At 43.7% G+C, this 15,880-nt stretch overlaps 1 long non-coding RNA gene across 2 annotated transcripts in view; it reads right to left on the bottom strand.

The window, feature by feature from the left end:
* The window catches only part of LOC136794224 (uncharacterized), a 28,554-nt gene extending 15,704 nt beyond the window's left edge, over window positions 1-12,850 (bottom strand). The window contains exons 1-5 of one of the 2 annotated variants that reach the window (XR_010840623.1): window positions 12,787-12,850; window positions 12,117-12,318; window positions 11,090-11,292; window positions 10,796-10,974; window positions 10,319-10,362 (exon numbers count right to left, since the gene is read on the bottom strand). This is a non-coding gene — a long non-coding RNA (uncharacterized lncRNA). The remainder of the gene's footprint in view (window positions 1-10,318; window positions 10,363-10,795; window positions 10,975-11,089; window positions 11,293-12,116; window positions 12,319-12,786) is intronic. The other variant, XR_010840624.1, reaches the window with a different exon arrangement.
* Window positions 12,851-15,880: the final 3,030 nt, after the last annotated feature.

The following is a 15,880-nucleotide window of genomic DNA, read 5'->3' as shown; positions in this document are numbered from 1 at the left end:
CCACATTGCTCTTGTCTACTTCTACTACAGAGGCTGGAAAAGGTGAAGTAGTCACTTTTCCAGCCACCTCTGTCCTAGCAGAAGACACCTGACACAATTCTAGCCAATAAGATGTGAGTGGCAATCTGAGCCCTGCCTTTCCCCCTTCCTCCTCCTTCTTGTCTAGAATGTAGCGACTGAGGCTGCATCAAGCATCTGGGAACCAAGCTGGATAGGCCAAGAGACTCAGATATGCTGGCTGTAACACTGTCTGGTACTGAACCAATGCCAGCAGCTGAGAGTTGTTAAGAACATGATGTAAAGTGTTAGAGAAAGCTGTGCAGCAGCAAGGCCAGGAGTGGAGGGTCTCACCCATTAGATTCGTATGGTGAGATTTTGTAAATACTGATGCCTGGGTCCTGACCCTGGAAATTCTGATCTAATTGGTCTGGGCTGTGCTCTGGACAACATGATTTTTTTTTTTAATTCCCCAGGTCATTCAGCCAGAGTTGAGAACAAAGTTCTGGAGGCATATAGAAGATGAGGTCTGAGACAACATTCCACTACCCAATGGTTCAGACTTCCCATTATGTGAAACCAATAAACCCCACCGTCACTGGATTTTCTGTTACTAGAAGTTGGATGTATTCCTAACTGATGCAATTGTACTGCTTCTTAAGGCTGGCCCAAATGTGTGAAAACATGAGCAAAAAAAATAAAATAAAATTTCATAGCACATAGTAGTCACATAGATATTTCTCCTTCTCAGTGTGGACTTTTCCCTCTTTGAAATCACACCCAGGTAAAGACTGATTTATGAATTATGTAAAAGTACAGTTTCATTGCCAAGAGAGAGCCCCCAAACTTACAATTTCATACCCTCTCATTCCTTCTATGCCTCCATTGGTATTGCCCCCATTGCGGTAGAGACCAGGAACTACAGCAAAAAATCCCACATCACATCCTGGCTCAGCCCCCAGGCTCCCTCCCCCTGATGTTAGCACCTGGCTATACGTCTGAACTGTAATACCTTAATACTCAAAGTATGGTCCATAGACCAGCAGTTTTGGTATTGTAACTGAGCAGGACCTTGTAAGACCTTCCCAGGAAAGACCCCTCCCCCATATCCTTTAGCTTTAGCTCTTCTCTGAAGTACCTAGATAGTAGTATCTGATGCACATTTCCTGAGTTGTTTTACAGATGCTAAAACCACCACCAAACGGAAAAAGTTAACTACTTGATGACCATAAGCATATAGCCCCCTGACCTACTGGTACCTAAGGATTGATAATGTTAACTCCTGTGACCTTGCCCTGTTACCTCACCATCAATCACTCAATCAGAGAATTGTGCACAAACTGCTGATCACATACCCTGGGACTCCCCTCCCTCAACTGGCCTTTTAAAATGCTTTGCTGAACCCATCAGGGAGTTCAGGTGATTTGAGCACTAGCTGCCCTGGACTCCTTGCTTGGCGCCCTGCAATAAACACTGCACTTTCCTTCACTACAAGCTGGAGTCAGTACACTGACTTTACTGAGCATGGGCAAGCAGACCCAAGTTTGGTTCCATAACAGTATTACCTGGGAGCTTGTTAGAAATGCAGACTCTTGATGCCCATCCCAGACCTATTGAATCAGAATCTGCATTTTAATAAGATCCTCAGGTGATTCTTATGCTTGTTAAAATTTGAGAAACCCTGCTGTAAGAAAGCCCTAGAATTAATTATGTTTAAAGTAATGGTTCTCTCTCTAATACACTCTCCTTTTGGTTCCTCTTTTGCTGTGGAGGAGGGCAAGGAAGAAAGGACAAGAGAGAGGTAAAGCTGTCACTGAGGCTGCTGTGAAAAAAAAAATGAGTAGGACATGCTTGCCTATGTCACCAGTGGGCTCTCCCTCTCTTTCCCCTCCCCAGGCTAAGGGCGGGAACTTGAGCCCCCTCACCCTCAGCCCTCTCTCCACTAGTGTCCATCCCAGGTGAATACACCACCTACCCACCAGAGGGAATGGGAAAGGAGCACATTAAATTCCTTCTTTTAACCTTTTTGCTGCAGCAAGTGTGCCAATCCCACAGCAAGTCCTTTAGGGATGTAAAATTTCAGACAATTTTGAAAGGAAAAAATCACCACTTTTTGTGCATATATAGAAGAAAATAGGACCCTAGGGGAAATGTAGGGATGGGAGAGGAGAGGGCAGGAGAAGTGGAGCTGAGTGGAGCCTATATATCCATTGAGGTATTCTCACAACAGAACATCTACCACAAGGGAGATCTGTTTGCAGGAGGATCTGGGAGAAAGATTGCAGATGTCTATGAGACTGACACTTAGATCCTGGCACACAACGTTAAGGCTTTGGCAACAAGAGAGGACAAAGTCTGTCTCCAAAGGTATAAAGGGAGGGGTTATACATGGAGAGAAGAAAGTCACTGTGAGGCAGGAGAGAGGCAAGGTGTCCCAATGTGGTTCTGGAACAGTGGTTCAGCATATCTGGTATAGAACATTTTTAAGTTAGACACCCTCAAGGGAATTATTATAGCCCCTGCTGCTGACAGTTTAACCTCAGAGCAGTCACTGAGGAGTATGGTTCACAGAGGAGGATGAGACAAAGAGTGTAAAGATACTATTGAGAAACCCAATAGCTGGATGCCCTCTGGTTCCCCTGCTCTACCCTGATTTCATGTTGCTATGGAATGGAAACTCCAAAAATAGGCTAAACAAGGGGAGCCTACACTTGGAGAGGATGTGCAACACTTTAACATTCTCTTTCCTAAATGGAAGCTAGCTCTTCTTTCTATGAACAGGAGAATTGGCACTTAATTTATTCTTCCCCAAATGGGTTTCATGCATATAATATACTTTCAAGATTCACTTGTATTCACTTATTGAACAAACATGTACTGGATGTCTATTTTACACAAACATGTAGAAAATTTGCCATTGAAATAAAATATTTATAAACCATGTAGCAAAATATTTTTAAAATTATGAAAGGAAGGAAGGAAGGGAGGAAGGGAGGGAGAAAGGAAGGAAGGAAGGAAGGAAGGAAGGGAGGGAGGAATGAAGGAAGGGAGGGAGGAATGAAGGAAGGGAGGGAGGAAGGTAGAGAGAGAGAGGAAGAAAGAAAGAAAGAGAGAGAGAGAGAAAGAAAGAAAGAAAGAAAGAAAGAAAGAAAGAAAGAAAGAAAGAAAGAAAGAAAGAAAGAAAGAAAGAAAGAAAGAAAGAAAGAAAGAAAGAAAGAAAGAAGGAAGGAAGGAAGGAAAGAAAGAAGGAAGGAAGGAAAGAAAAAGGAAGGAAGGAAGAAAGAAAGAAAGATAATAGCCTGAAATAACTGAAACTATAAAGTCCCAGAGCAGGTACTCCATATGGATGCATCCACATCCCAGCATACACAAGCTTCCCTCACTAAAACATCTTTCACTAAAATTAAGCTCACTCTTAAAAATTATAAAGCATGTGAGGAAATAAATCATGATGAGAACGTCACCAGATTTGAAAACCAAGATAAATCAAAAATCAAGATCTACAGCTAATAGAAAAATATGAGGCTGTAAAATAAGGACGCTTTAAATGTGTCCCCAAAAAAAAGAATTGGGAAAAACGAACAGGTGGTATTTTTTTTTCTTTTTTTTGTGGTACACAGGCCTCTCACTGTTGTGGCCTCTCCCTTTGTGGAGCGCAGGCTCCGGATGCACAGGCTCAGCAGCCATGGATCACGGGCCCAGCCGCTCCGCGGTATGTGGGATCTTCCCAGACCGGGGCACGAACCCGTGTCCCCTGCATCGGCAGGCGGATTCTCAACCACTGCGCCACCAGGGAAGCCCAGGTGGTATTTTTAAATGAACCAAATAGAAATGCTGGAAATTTAAAATATAGTCATTGATGTAAGAATCATAGTCAGGTTAAATAATGGACTAGATATAGCATGGTATCTCAGAAGAATGAGTAAAGGAAATGACTCAGTACAAGAAGACAAAGAGATGTAATGCCTAAAAAAGATTTTAGAGACATGACACATAAGATGAGGAGCTTTAACATTCACTTAATATGGATCCAAGAGAAAAGATTAGTCAACCTGGAGGAGAGGAAATGTCTCTAGAACTGGAGAAAGACATATTCTCTGGTATGAAAAGCACACTGCCTCCTGAGGAGAATTAAGCTATACTTAGGGACATAGTCATGAAAATGCAGAATAACAGGAATAAGAAGAACATCTTAAAATAAGTAAAGAAAAAATTATTTATTATAAATCCATGGCAATGAGACTGACATCAGTACCAAAAAATACCAGAAGACTTTGTAATCATATCTTCAAAGTTCAGAGGAAAGGGCTTCCCCGGTGGCGCAGTGGTTGAGAGTACGCCTGCCGATGCAGGGGACGCGGGTTCGTGCCCCGGTCCAGGAGGATCCCACGTGCCGCGGAGCGACTGGGCCCGTGAGCCGTGGCCACTGAGTCTGCATGTCCGGAGCCTGTGCTCCACAACGGGAGAGGCCACAACAGTGAGAGGCCCGCGTATCACAAAAAAAAAAAAAAAAAAAAAAAAAAAAAAAAGTTCAGAGGAAAAACAGTTGTCAACCTAGAATTTTACAACCAGCTAAACTATCATTCCAAAGTAAGGGCAAGATGAAGTCTTTCCAGGGACCAGCATAGAAGTTACTGGCCATTCCAGCTGTCACTGTGCTCAGGAAACACAATGTGACTGTGTGAGCCACACAGAATTCTCCCAGTGGAAAAGGGTCAGGTCTTGGGGCTTCCCTGGTGGCGCAGTGGTTGAGAGTCCGCCTACCGATGCAGGGCACACGGGTTCGTGCCCTGGTCCAGGAAGATCCCACATGCCCCGGAGCGTCTGGGCCTGTGAGCCATGGCTGCTGAGCCTGCACATCCGGAGCCTGTGCTCCGCAACGGGAGAGGCCACAACAGTGAGAGGTCCGCATAACCCCCCCCCCCAAAAAAAAAAGGGTCAGGTCTTAGGAACTATAGAGGTCTTGTTGACTCTATCACGTGGGTATTGCCAGGCCAATACTACTGAGGATTATATCCAGACACTTAAGAACAGGTGGGCCTTGAAGAGCAAGCATCATCTTAGCTTTAGTGCTTTTTACCCACCGAAATTATTTCATTAGTTTGAGAAGTACAAAGATAACACATTCTAAGTAGGCAGTGGGACCAGCTAAATCTACATTGTGCTCAACCACCTGGGATGCAAGCATATATGGATATCCTGGTCAAGTCTTTTTGTATGCAAAGAGCAGAAAACCCACTGTATGATTTGGGGCCTCTCTGCCAGCTGCTTACTCTTCAACTAAAAATGGTTGCCCCACCCAGATCCAACTCTGCATGAACTTTTAGTTAAAGTATCTACTACAATCTAAGCAGAACCTATGTTTCTCTTAGGTTAAATTCTTCTCACGAGAGAAAATCTGACTGACCACTAACCAATGAAAATTTTGTCATCCTCTGTGAAGGGTGCACCTCTGATCCAATCAGTTCTGTCCCTGTAGTAGCCTTGGCCACTCAACATCTGTCCTATTACCATCACTTTTTCTTGCTAAAGAAGTATATCCACCCTCCATCCTATGGCCCTTTCCCCAGCTCAAAGGATATATTTTGATTGGTCTAAGTCAATCATAGTGGCACATTCCCCTTCCCAGGGATTGGTTTAGGGAATGGAGCATATGATCCAGTTTTAACTAGTGATTTATAAAGGAAAGTCTGTTGGAGGATTCTAAAAAAAGATTTCTTCACTTCCTAATGAGAAGACAGCAAAACCTACAGACCCATCCCCCAAATACACAAACACACACACTCACACACACACACACACACACACACACACACACACACACACATTCTTCCTCCATCTAGCATAACCATGATTATATGTGATGACTGGAAACATTGAAGCTAGGTTGCTACCAGCCTGAAGATGAAGGAGAGCAGAAGAGAAGCCTAGGGAAAGTGGAAACAGAACTCTAATTTTGCTCCTCATTTGCAGACATTCCATCTCTGAACTCTTTGTAATGTAGGATAGTTAGCATTTTTATTGCATAACCAAATTTCAGTTGGGATTTACTACTACTTAAAGCAAATGTATCTTAATTAAAAGAAACATGGACACCTAGGCCAGGCTTTATCAGAGACCTTGAGTGGGTACAGCTCCCACAGAAATATCCACTGTGCCAAATGGGTTTGGTAGACTTGAGGAGCATGAGGAATGAAGTATGTCCTAGAAAATCCTATCTCAAGAGAAGAAAAATGACAAAGAACAGGTTTACTTTAAGCATGAGTAGGGATGATTCTGGACGCAGTGTGTACTTTTGATTGTCCTCTAATCTGGTGTGCATAGACTTGTGTCTGAGTTCTAGGGCAAATGCATTGCAAAAAGAAGCAAAACATATTAATAGCTATAGTAGTCTCTCCTTATTTGCCGTTTTCCTTTCTGTGGTTTCAGTTACCACCAGTCAACTGTGGTCCAAAATTATTAAATGGAAAATTCCAGAAATAAAGTCATAAGTTTTAAATTGTGCACCATTCTGTGTAGTGTGATGAAATCTCATACCATCCCACTCTGCCCCACTCCATCCTACTCTGTCTCATCCAGGAAGTGAATCATCCTCTTGTCCAGCATATGATACCTATTAGTCGCTTAGTAGCCATCTTGGTTATCAGATACACTGTCATGTTATCACAGTGTTTGTGCTCAAGTAACCCTTGTTTTATTTAATAATGACCCCAGTGGGAAGAGTAGTGTTGCAGGCAACTCAGATATGCCAAGGAGAAGCCTTAAAGCGCTTCCTTTAAGTGAAAAGGTGAAAGTTCTTGACATAAGGAAAGAAAAAATATGCTGAGGTTGCATATCTATGGTAAGACTTATGGTTAGAATGACTGTCCTATCTGTGAAATTGTGAAGAAGGAAAAAGAAATTTGTGCTAGTTTTGCTATCATACCTTAAATTGCAGAAGTTACTGCCACAGTGCATGATAAATCCACTTTTATTAGTATACTGTTATAATTATTCTATTTGGTTATTAGTTATTATTTAACAACAATCTCTTACTGCATCTAATTTATAAATTAAACTTTATCATAGGTATGCATGTATAGGAAAAAATATAGTATATATAGGGTTAGGTACTCTCTGCGGGTTCAGGCATCCACTGGGGGTCTTGGGATGTATCCCCCATGGATAACGGGGAACTACTGCACTTCTAAAAGCTTAATGCCATCCTGAGAGGTTCTAGTAGCTTTGGTGCCATGACCTAGCTGTGTCAGGAGACTAGAATGAAGCTTCCTTGGAGGGAAGAGGGGTCTTTGAATCTTTGTACCAAATGGGTACAAACATCTCCCTGTTTGGAGCCAGGGACAACAATCATTGGATCTTACAAGTCTAGACTGATTCCAACTGACTGTGCTGAGAAGGACTCAGGCATGAGAGATTGCCATGGTCAGTGAGCAGTGTCTGTCATGCAAGTGGCTGGGGACAAGCAGCACCCACGTCACACTCTCACCCTCCCGAATCCCTTCCGAGACCACTTCCAACCACTCCCTGCATAACAGGAAAGGTGCACTCCCTCCAACACCCCACATCACGCATTCAAAAATCTTATATTTTATCCTTTATGCTCTTAAACAAGGATACACTTACAAAAGTGCACTGTCTCCAACCAATTCACGCATCGTTGAACAATCCTCCAAGACCAAGAGCCGTTCTCATCACTTTTATTGGCCCTTGCCAATCCGCAACTTGACACGCCTCAACTTGCTATTTCTTGAAGATCAACAGCACTCCAACCTAGCAAATTTTACTTCAGAATTTTAGTATTATTGTTATTTTTATGATTTTTCTTGTCTTCCTGCTTCATCCTAAAGATTTTAACCATGAGTAGCTTTGACATGCTTCAAAACTGCTTTTGTTCTTTCAGGGAGCTTTTGGAGAGGGTCCAACTTCACAACGTCCCTACGAAACAAGGCCATGGAGAATCCTTTGAATTTACTTCCTCAGATATTTCTTGAGTACCTGCTCTGTACCAGGTGCCATGGCAGATACAAAGATGAATAAAGAAGGAAACGAAAGTGCCACTTGTTGAGATTCTGCTGTGCTATGTAATGTGCCAATACCATGCCAGGGACTTGGAAGTGCTTCAGCTCATTTCATTTCCATAGCAACCAGCAACTTCCCAAAGCATTATTATCACAATTAGAGCTGAGGAAACTGAGACTCAGAGAGGTAACATGACTGTCATGTTACCTAGTCATTACCTAGTCTCTAGTCATTCTTCTAGTGATTAGTGGAGCTGGCATTTGAATCATGTCTGTCTGACTTGTGGACAAAAAAATGTCACCTGCCCTATCAGTAAACAAAGGATGTTGGAACGTCCAATCCATCAGCCACTGCAGTCCCCAAATATGCACCCTACGGGGATTCAGGATGGAGAAACACAGGACACTGGCCCTAGATAGCTGAGGTGTCTATCAAAGGAATGATTTAAATGAGCCCAGATTCTTGCACCTTCCCATACATAGAAAAGTGCTAAATGCATTAACATGAGATGTCTGGTTTTCTTTAATTAGTGGTGATCTTTTGATGCTCGTCTACCTGGGTTTTTTGTTTGAATTTCTGTATATCCCGGCTCCTCCCTTACCTCTTCAGATCTGTCCTTCAGAGCTATCTGAGAGCCTGTCTCCAGGGCTTAAGTCCTCAGTAAAGCTACCGAATAAAACATAATTCTCAACTTTTAGGTTGTGCACTTTTTTTCAGTCAACAGACCCAAAGCCCATTGTTTTTTAATGCACCAAGACAAGGGACCAAATGAGAAGTAAGGCTTAAAGGAAAGGGGGAAGAGGGGTCTTGGGAAATTTGGAGCCAGAGCACTTCTTAGCAAGCTGTACAAAAGTAGACTAGTTACTAACCTCTCTCAGCCTCAGCAGCTCAGTCAACATGGGCTAACACCTACCTTGCAAGGCTGTTGTAAGGATTAAAAAATAATACGTGTAAAGCATCTAGCACATGGTACTAGCCTATAAAGAATAATTATTGTTATTCACAGCTATGCAAGTTACCATTTCTCAAAGAGGCAGGAGCCATTTTCTTACACCCCAAGTTCTCAGAATTTTCAGTGGGTACAAAATCTAGGACCTAAGTTAACAGGATTTTGTTATATGGCTTTGAGAAGGCATATGTTTTTCTCAAGAATCTCCAGAAAGTCTGTAAGAAGAGAAAATCCCAAATCAGAGGCAAAATCAAGTCCTCATTGAGGGCAGATACTGGGCAGGAATGCCAAGGGAAGCCAACGTAGTTCAAGCCTGCTTGTGAATTTGCATGAAAAGTGAAGAACAACATGACCACAGATCTGGCCCCATGGAATAGCCACGGGCATCTTCAGTGAGAAGAAGGCCATTATCTAAACTGCTTGGAGTCCCACCGCAAATCTTTACAGAAAGACACAAACTCACACTGGATCAGGCTTTTGTGGGTCTCCAGGGAATGCTGACTTTGTTAATGTCACCACAAATGTGTCCCTGAATGAGGGAATTGACAGGACACCTGTCTCTGCAGTGAAACCTGATTAAAGCAAGTCCAGCCCCTACTATTCTCTCAGGAGTCTTCACAGTTTCTAAGCTGTTTAGTCCTCTGTGATTTGGTCATTTCTATGGCAGGAAGACTTCATCCTTGATTCTTCTAGTGATAATCCATCCACAGCACAGCATGAATATGCAAGGAACAGGCTGCCTCCCAAACAGAGAGGATTGCCTAGGTGGAAGGACTTGATAGGAACTGAAAATGCATCCCCAAAAGCCACCCTCACAAATAAGAATTTTTCCCTACCTCCTTCTCTGGAGGAAGAGCGGCAGGGAGGTAGCATCCCAAACTGTTTCATGAAAGAATCCCTCAGAAAGAGGGTAATAGTGGAGATGGCTGCCCTACACTGTGAATATACTAAAAACTACTGACTTGTACACTTTAAAGTTGTGATGTTTACGTTATATGAATTATATCTCACAAATATTTTTTTAAACATTAAAAAAAAAGAGAGAGAGAGAGAGAGAAGTTCAGCTTTGGGAAACTTGTCCAGGAGGCCTGGAGGGCCCAGACCCAATTAGAGCTCCAGACAGGGACTCTTGTGCATGTCACATTCTGCTCTGTAATATATCTGTATTTGTTTTAATGTTTTAAGGGTTAAAATTATTTGCCAGTTAAAATGCTTAACCTTTATCCCCTCCAATATTTAAATAAAATTGATAACCAAGGAAGATGTGCCTTAGTTTTCTGGGGGTTTGTGGAACCTTGTGGCAACACCAATGGCTTGTGGGCTTAAGAAGCATGAGAAACCAGCCAGGCTTACCAAAGTGTGATCCCGGCGTGGATCTCAGGATGCTATCCCAGTGCCTATAAAAGAATGTTGTCTGTCATTCCAGTAAACAACAAATACTGCGCACCATCAAGTCGTCGGCCACTGCGGCCACCCCTGTCAGTACTCTATGAAGGGAATTCTGGATGAAGGAAAACAGGATACTGGCCCTAGATAGTTAAGATGCAAATCTAAGGAATAAGTTCAATGAGCCCAGATTCTTGCATCTTCCCATACATAAAAAAGCACTAAAATCATTAACTTGAGTCGTCTGTCTTTTGTGATTAGCAGTAATCTTTCGATGTTCGACCCCATGTTTGGTTTGTCTTTGCTTTTTGATTTTTTCAGCAAAAACTCCTATATAACCTGGCTCCTCCCTTGCCTCTTTGGAACTGTTCCTCAGAGCTGTCTGAGAGGCTGCCTTCCCAGGCTTTAGTCCTCAGTAAGGTCCCCAAATAAAACATAACTCACAACTTTTAGGTTTGCATTTTTCTTCAGTCGCCAGTCCCAATATGTGATTCCAGGGTGTGGATCCCAGGGTATAGATCCTTGCTGTGGACTCTGGTCTGGTCAGGTCACTCAGAACATTCATTTCCTCTTCTGTTAAATTAGGAATCCAGCACCTACTGTACTATGAAACACACCCAAGCCTACATATATATAAAGCATATATATATGCTTTGTCACAGGAATAATTGGCAAAAGACAAAACAATAATGACCACAACAGCCCCCAAAACACCATTACACAGACATTCATACTCACTAGAGGGTACCTCCAGATTTGAAAGAGCTTATCCAAGGCAAGAGACCTCCCTCAGGTGAGCAAAGAACAAACATTTAATGGAAGATTGCCAGTTGAAGCAAGAAAGAAAAGCTCCTCCATCCATTAATGGAGCCCTGTGAGGCCAAGGTCAGGGCAGACCTCTGCAGCTGGAAGAAACACCCTTTCCTCATTATGGATTAAGGCTGTAAGTCAAGAACAAAATAGTTGCTTGTTTTCACAACAGTACAGATCAAATGGTAAAAGAAGTGATCATACCAAATAGAAGATTTAAATTAGAGGTCCATCCGCATCCACCAAACCAGAACTCAGCACAACCTAGCTTCCTTCCTGTGTCCAGTGTGCAGAGGCCTAGGGCTGACGCTGCAACCGCAAATGTGGACACGGTCACCGTCGTGAGGCGCAATGCATGGCTTAGGCCTGAGCGGGCAAGCGGCCCACGTCTCGTGGGGCCCTGCTCCTTCACGTGCCTTCCTTGGAGTTTTCTAAGCACCCCTCAGGGCCTGGAAAACCGGCTGGGGCCAGCAGTGCCATCTGAGAAGACGCCTCAAGCCCAGACCAGGACACAGAGAACTCCATCCCTGTTTCTCCCCTTCTCAGTGCTGACTCTCTACCCTGGAGGTGGGGTTGGTCGGATGCCCAAAGGAGCTCTGGAACATGTGCCTACGTGTGCCCAGTTTCAGGAGAGCAGCCAGGCCAGCAGCTTACTCTTCCTACTTAGTACAGTATTCCTCTGTGAGATCATGCAAGATTGGGCCCCTAAAATGGTGTTAACATGCTGAGTTGGGGTGACACTCACATATTCCACAGAAGAAGTTCAGGGCCCGTGTGTCAACCCTCCCCCCCTCCCCCATGTTCTATGCTCAGTGCCGCCTCAGTTCTACAACATCGGACAGCAGTCAGGTGTCACTTACCCTATGTGTCCCCAGCTGCTGGCGCCCAGGGGGGTCTCCCAAGCCCTCCCAGGCTCCATGCCACACACCCAGCGGTCCTCTGGGGATGGTCTCACCTAAATCCCTTGAGGCATCTTGAGACTGCCGCTCTGCAACACCAGGGGGCGCTTTAATTGATGTCCTTGCTCCTAATCCATGTGGCGACACTGCGATCTCCTGCTCAGTCTTCCCCCACGGTAGAGGACAGATGGACATGCCTCATACAAGGTATGTGCCTTGCTTTTCTCACTCCCCTCACAGACCCCTCGTCCATCCTCCCTACAGGCAAAGGTGTGTCTAAGTTGAAAGAGATCACATCCTATGAAGGCAGTGATTAAAGTCTAAAAATTTCAAGAGAAGATGTGGTCAGAAGATGTGGTCTAGGGACTTCCTTGGTTGCCCAGTGGTTAAGAACCTGCTTGCCAATGCAGGGGACACGGGTTCAAGCCCTGGTCCAGAAAGATCCCACATGCCGCAGAGCAACGAAGCCCATGCGCCACAACTACTGAGCCTGCGCTCTAGAGCCCACGAGCCATAACTACTGAGCCCGCGTGCCACAACTACTGAAGCCCGCGCGCCTAGAGCCCGTGCTCCGCAACAAGAGAAGCCACCGCAATGAGAAGCCCGCACACCGCAACGAAGAGTAGCCCCCACTCGCTGCAACTAGAGAAAGCCTGTGTGCAGCAACGAAGACCCAATGCAGCCAAAAATTAATTAATTAATTTAAGAAAAAGAGATGTGGTCTACCTTCAGGTTAAAAAATTCCAAATGGGGCTTCCCTGGTGGCGCAGTGGTTGGGAGTCCTCCTGCCGATGAAAGGGACTCGGGTTCGTGTCCCGGTCCGGGAAGATCCCACATGCCGCGGAGCGGCTGGGCCCGTGAGCCATGGCCGCTGAGCCTGCACGTCCGGAGCCTGTGCTCCGCAACGGGAGAGGCCACAACAGTGAGAGGCCCACCTAGCACACACACAAAAAAATCCAAATGGTAAAGGTAACAAGACCAGAGATCTATCATTCTCATTTTCCTGTATACTGCGGGTAAGATTTGGTTTTGTACTCCTCAACCACAAAGCAGGCAACATTTGAGAGAGTCATTGGAAGCCAGTATTCGCAGGTGGCCTAATGCAGAGGCAGCATCATAAGCAGTGATATCACCATCACTAAATAGCTGATATCAGGGAACTGTGAGAATGAGCAGATCTATATTGTTTCAATACAAACAGCCACAGCAGTGGGAGCAATAAAAGCATTGCTACCTTTTCCTCATAATGAGGAGTATGAAATTAGCCAGGAATGGTGCATTTGACAATAAAGAACATGAAGAATGTTTCCTGGACCTGAACAGGATGGGATGGTGCCAGAACACTACAGAGAGTCTTCACATACACCAACTGGACAATAAACAAATCCATAAGTACCTCTTCTCCCCCTATTTTTCTATATTGCCAACAATAAATCACTATGTCACACGAGCCCATGCCCGTGGATTTTAAATTCTTTAAAATTAATTTTAAATTAACTGCAATTTCTTTGTCTTAATCAAATAGTTTTCATAGACAGCTTTATGAAAAATATTTGCTCAGGGCAAATATGTACACCCTAGAGGTTCCCTGGGCAGGAGTGCGTCTTTCTAAGGTAGAGGAGGAAGGTTTGTGGGAAAAAGCTGAGCAGAAACATGCTTGGGAAAGTGCATTCAAACCTGAGGACAGGAGAACCTGGTCATGAGCGGAGACTTTTGTCCCCTTCAACTAGTATTTATTAGTCCCCTAAGAGCCTCCCCAAATGGAATAAAAATAAATTTTAAAAAAGAAAAATAAGCACACTAAAGGTTTGAAAACTTGAGGCTAATATCAAGAGGAAGTATGGCAAGAACAGTAGTTGCTAAAACAAATTGCCCTACGTTCAAATTCTCCCTCTACCATGTATAGTCATGTGACCGTGAACCTATCTCAGCCTCGGTACTCCATTTTGTAAAATGGGGGAATAACAGTAACTCTCATCAAGGTACTTATTGTACAATAAGTGCTCCATCAGAGTCAGCTGCTATTATGTGTTTGTGGAAGGACCTAGCCAACCATATGCAGAAAAAAAAAATCCTAGATCAGTTTCTGTAAAGTCCAGTTAATTATCTTTATGTTTAGAATACTGTAATTTTTAAAGTTTTTTAAAGATATAAATCCTCCAAATTAAAATCATACTGTATCTTAATAAAGATAGAAAAAACCAAATGAATCCAAGCTTACAAACATAGTGATGAAAATGTAGAATTGCAGCAATAAAGAGAACATCTTAAACTTAAATCAAGAAAAAAGACAGATTGACTACAAAGCAATGGCATTTGGAGTGGTAATAGATTTTCTAGAACACAGTGGAATCACATCTTTTAATGTAATGATGGAAAACAATTATCCTACTTCTCTACACCTAAGTATTCTATAATTGAAGAAAGAGAATGAAATCTTTTTATTTTCCATTTTCACCGACTCTAATGCCTTGGGCCCCCCAAGTTAGATCGTCACCCTTAAACCCCTTCTAGAGGGAAACTCTCAACCACCTATGTGACTAAAGAATGTATTGAGAATGCCTGAATCCACATCTAGAATGAGAAATATATACACACTCAGGGAGTATTAAAACCAAGTATAGGGCTTCCCTGGTGGTGCAGTGGTTAAGAATCCGCCTGCCAGTTCAGGGGACACGGGTTTGAGCCCTGGTCCGGGAAGATCCCACATGCCGCGGAGCAATTAAGCCCGCGCACCACAACTACTGAGCCCACGTGCCACAAGTACTGAAGCCCGCACGCCTAGAGCCCGTGCTCCACAACAAGAGAAGCTACTGCAATGAGAAGCCTGTGCACAGCAACGAAGAGTAGTCCCCACTCGCCGCAGCTAAAGAAACCCTGCAAGAGGCAACGAAGACCCAACACAGCCAAAAATAAATAAATAAAATAAATTTTTTAAAAGAACAAGTATATTTGCCACCTAGCCTGCAGCAGCCATTGAGTAGAAATCATGTGATCATTTATACACAGCCACACTCCAAATATTGATGCTCCAAACCCCGATGCCCTTGACTAATAGGAAGTCCCATTCTTTGCTGCAGTACCCGCCCTAAACTTTTCAGCTCTCTCAGAATTTACATGTGAAACCCAAATGTACCTAAATCTACCCATCTGTGGGTCCCAGGTAAGGGCCATTCTTCCCTGGAGTGTCTGGAATGCCCCACATAAACGCAGAGCCTCCGCCTGACCCACCCTCAGCTCTCACCCTCCCGGTGCTCTGTGATCTGCTGCCCCCTGCCGGTCTCACTGGACATAGTCTTCCCTTCCCCTCTGGAGTCCAGACTACCATTTTCTGGCTTATTACAGGCCACCCTCAAACTACTTTCCACACCACTGCAAATTTCCGGCACACCACCAGCCTCTGGCTTCGGCTGCTCCTTTCTCTCTCTCCCCAGAATGGGGCTACTTTCCCTTCTGAGACCTAGTTCTCTCTCAGTGCTGTGTGCCCCTAGTAATAAAGCTGTGAACCCCATATTTCCCAAAGGGCTTTTTTAAAAGTCATTTTGTTTCTGCTATACATTAACCACAAAAGAACTAATTCCAAAGCCAAAAAAAAAAAAAACAGACAATTACGTGAAAAATGGCTCAGAACCATGAAATAGATGCTGATTATAAATATAGGCTTCAGGCATTATGAAATGAGGCAGCTCTAAATTTTCAAAGAACAAAGAGAAAGCAAGAGGATTTTTTTAAATATCAAAAGGACTTTCAGGTTATAATTAGTAAATTGACTAACATTTTTAAAGGTAAAAGTGAATTTCTAAAGCTTAAGGCATTCATG

Source organism: Kogia breviceps, chromosome 5 (assembly GCF_026419965.1).
Source record: "Kogia breviceps isolate mKogBre1 chromosome 5, mKogBre1 haplotype 1, whole genome shotgun sequence".
NCBI lineage: Eukaryota > Metazoa > Chordata > Mammalia > Artiodactyla > Physeteridae > Kogia > Kogia breviceps.
Note: the sequence above shows the minus strand (reverse complement) of the source record. Positions and strands in the feature narration are given on the sequence as shown.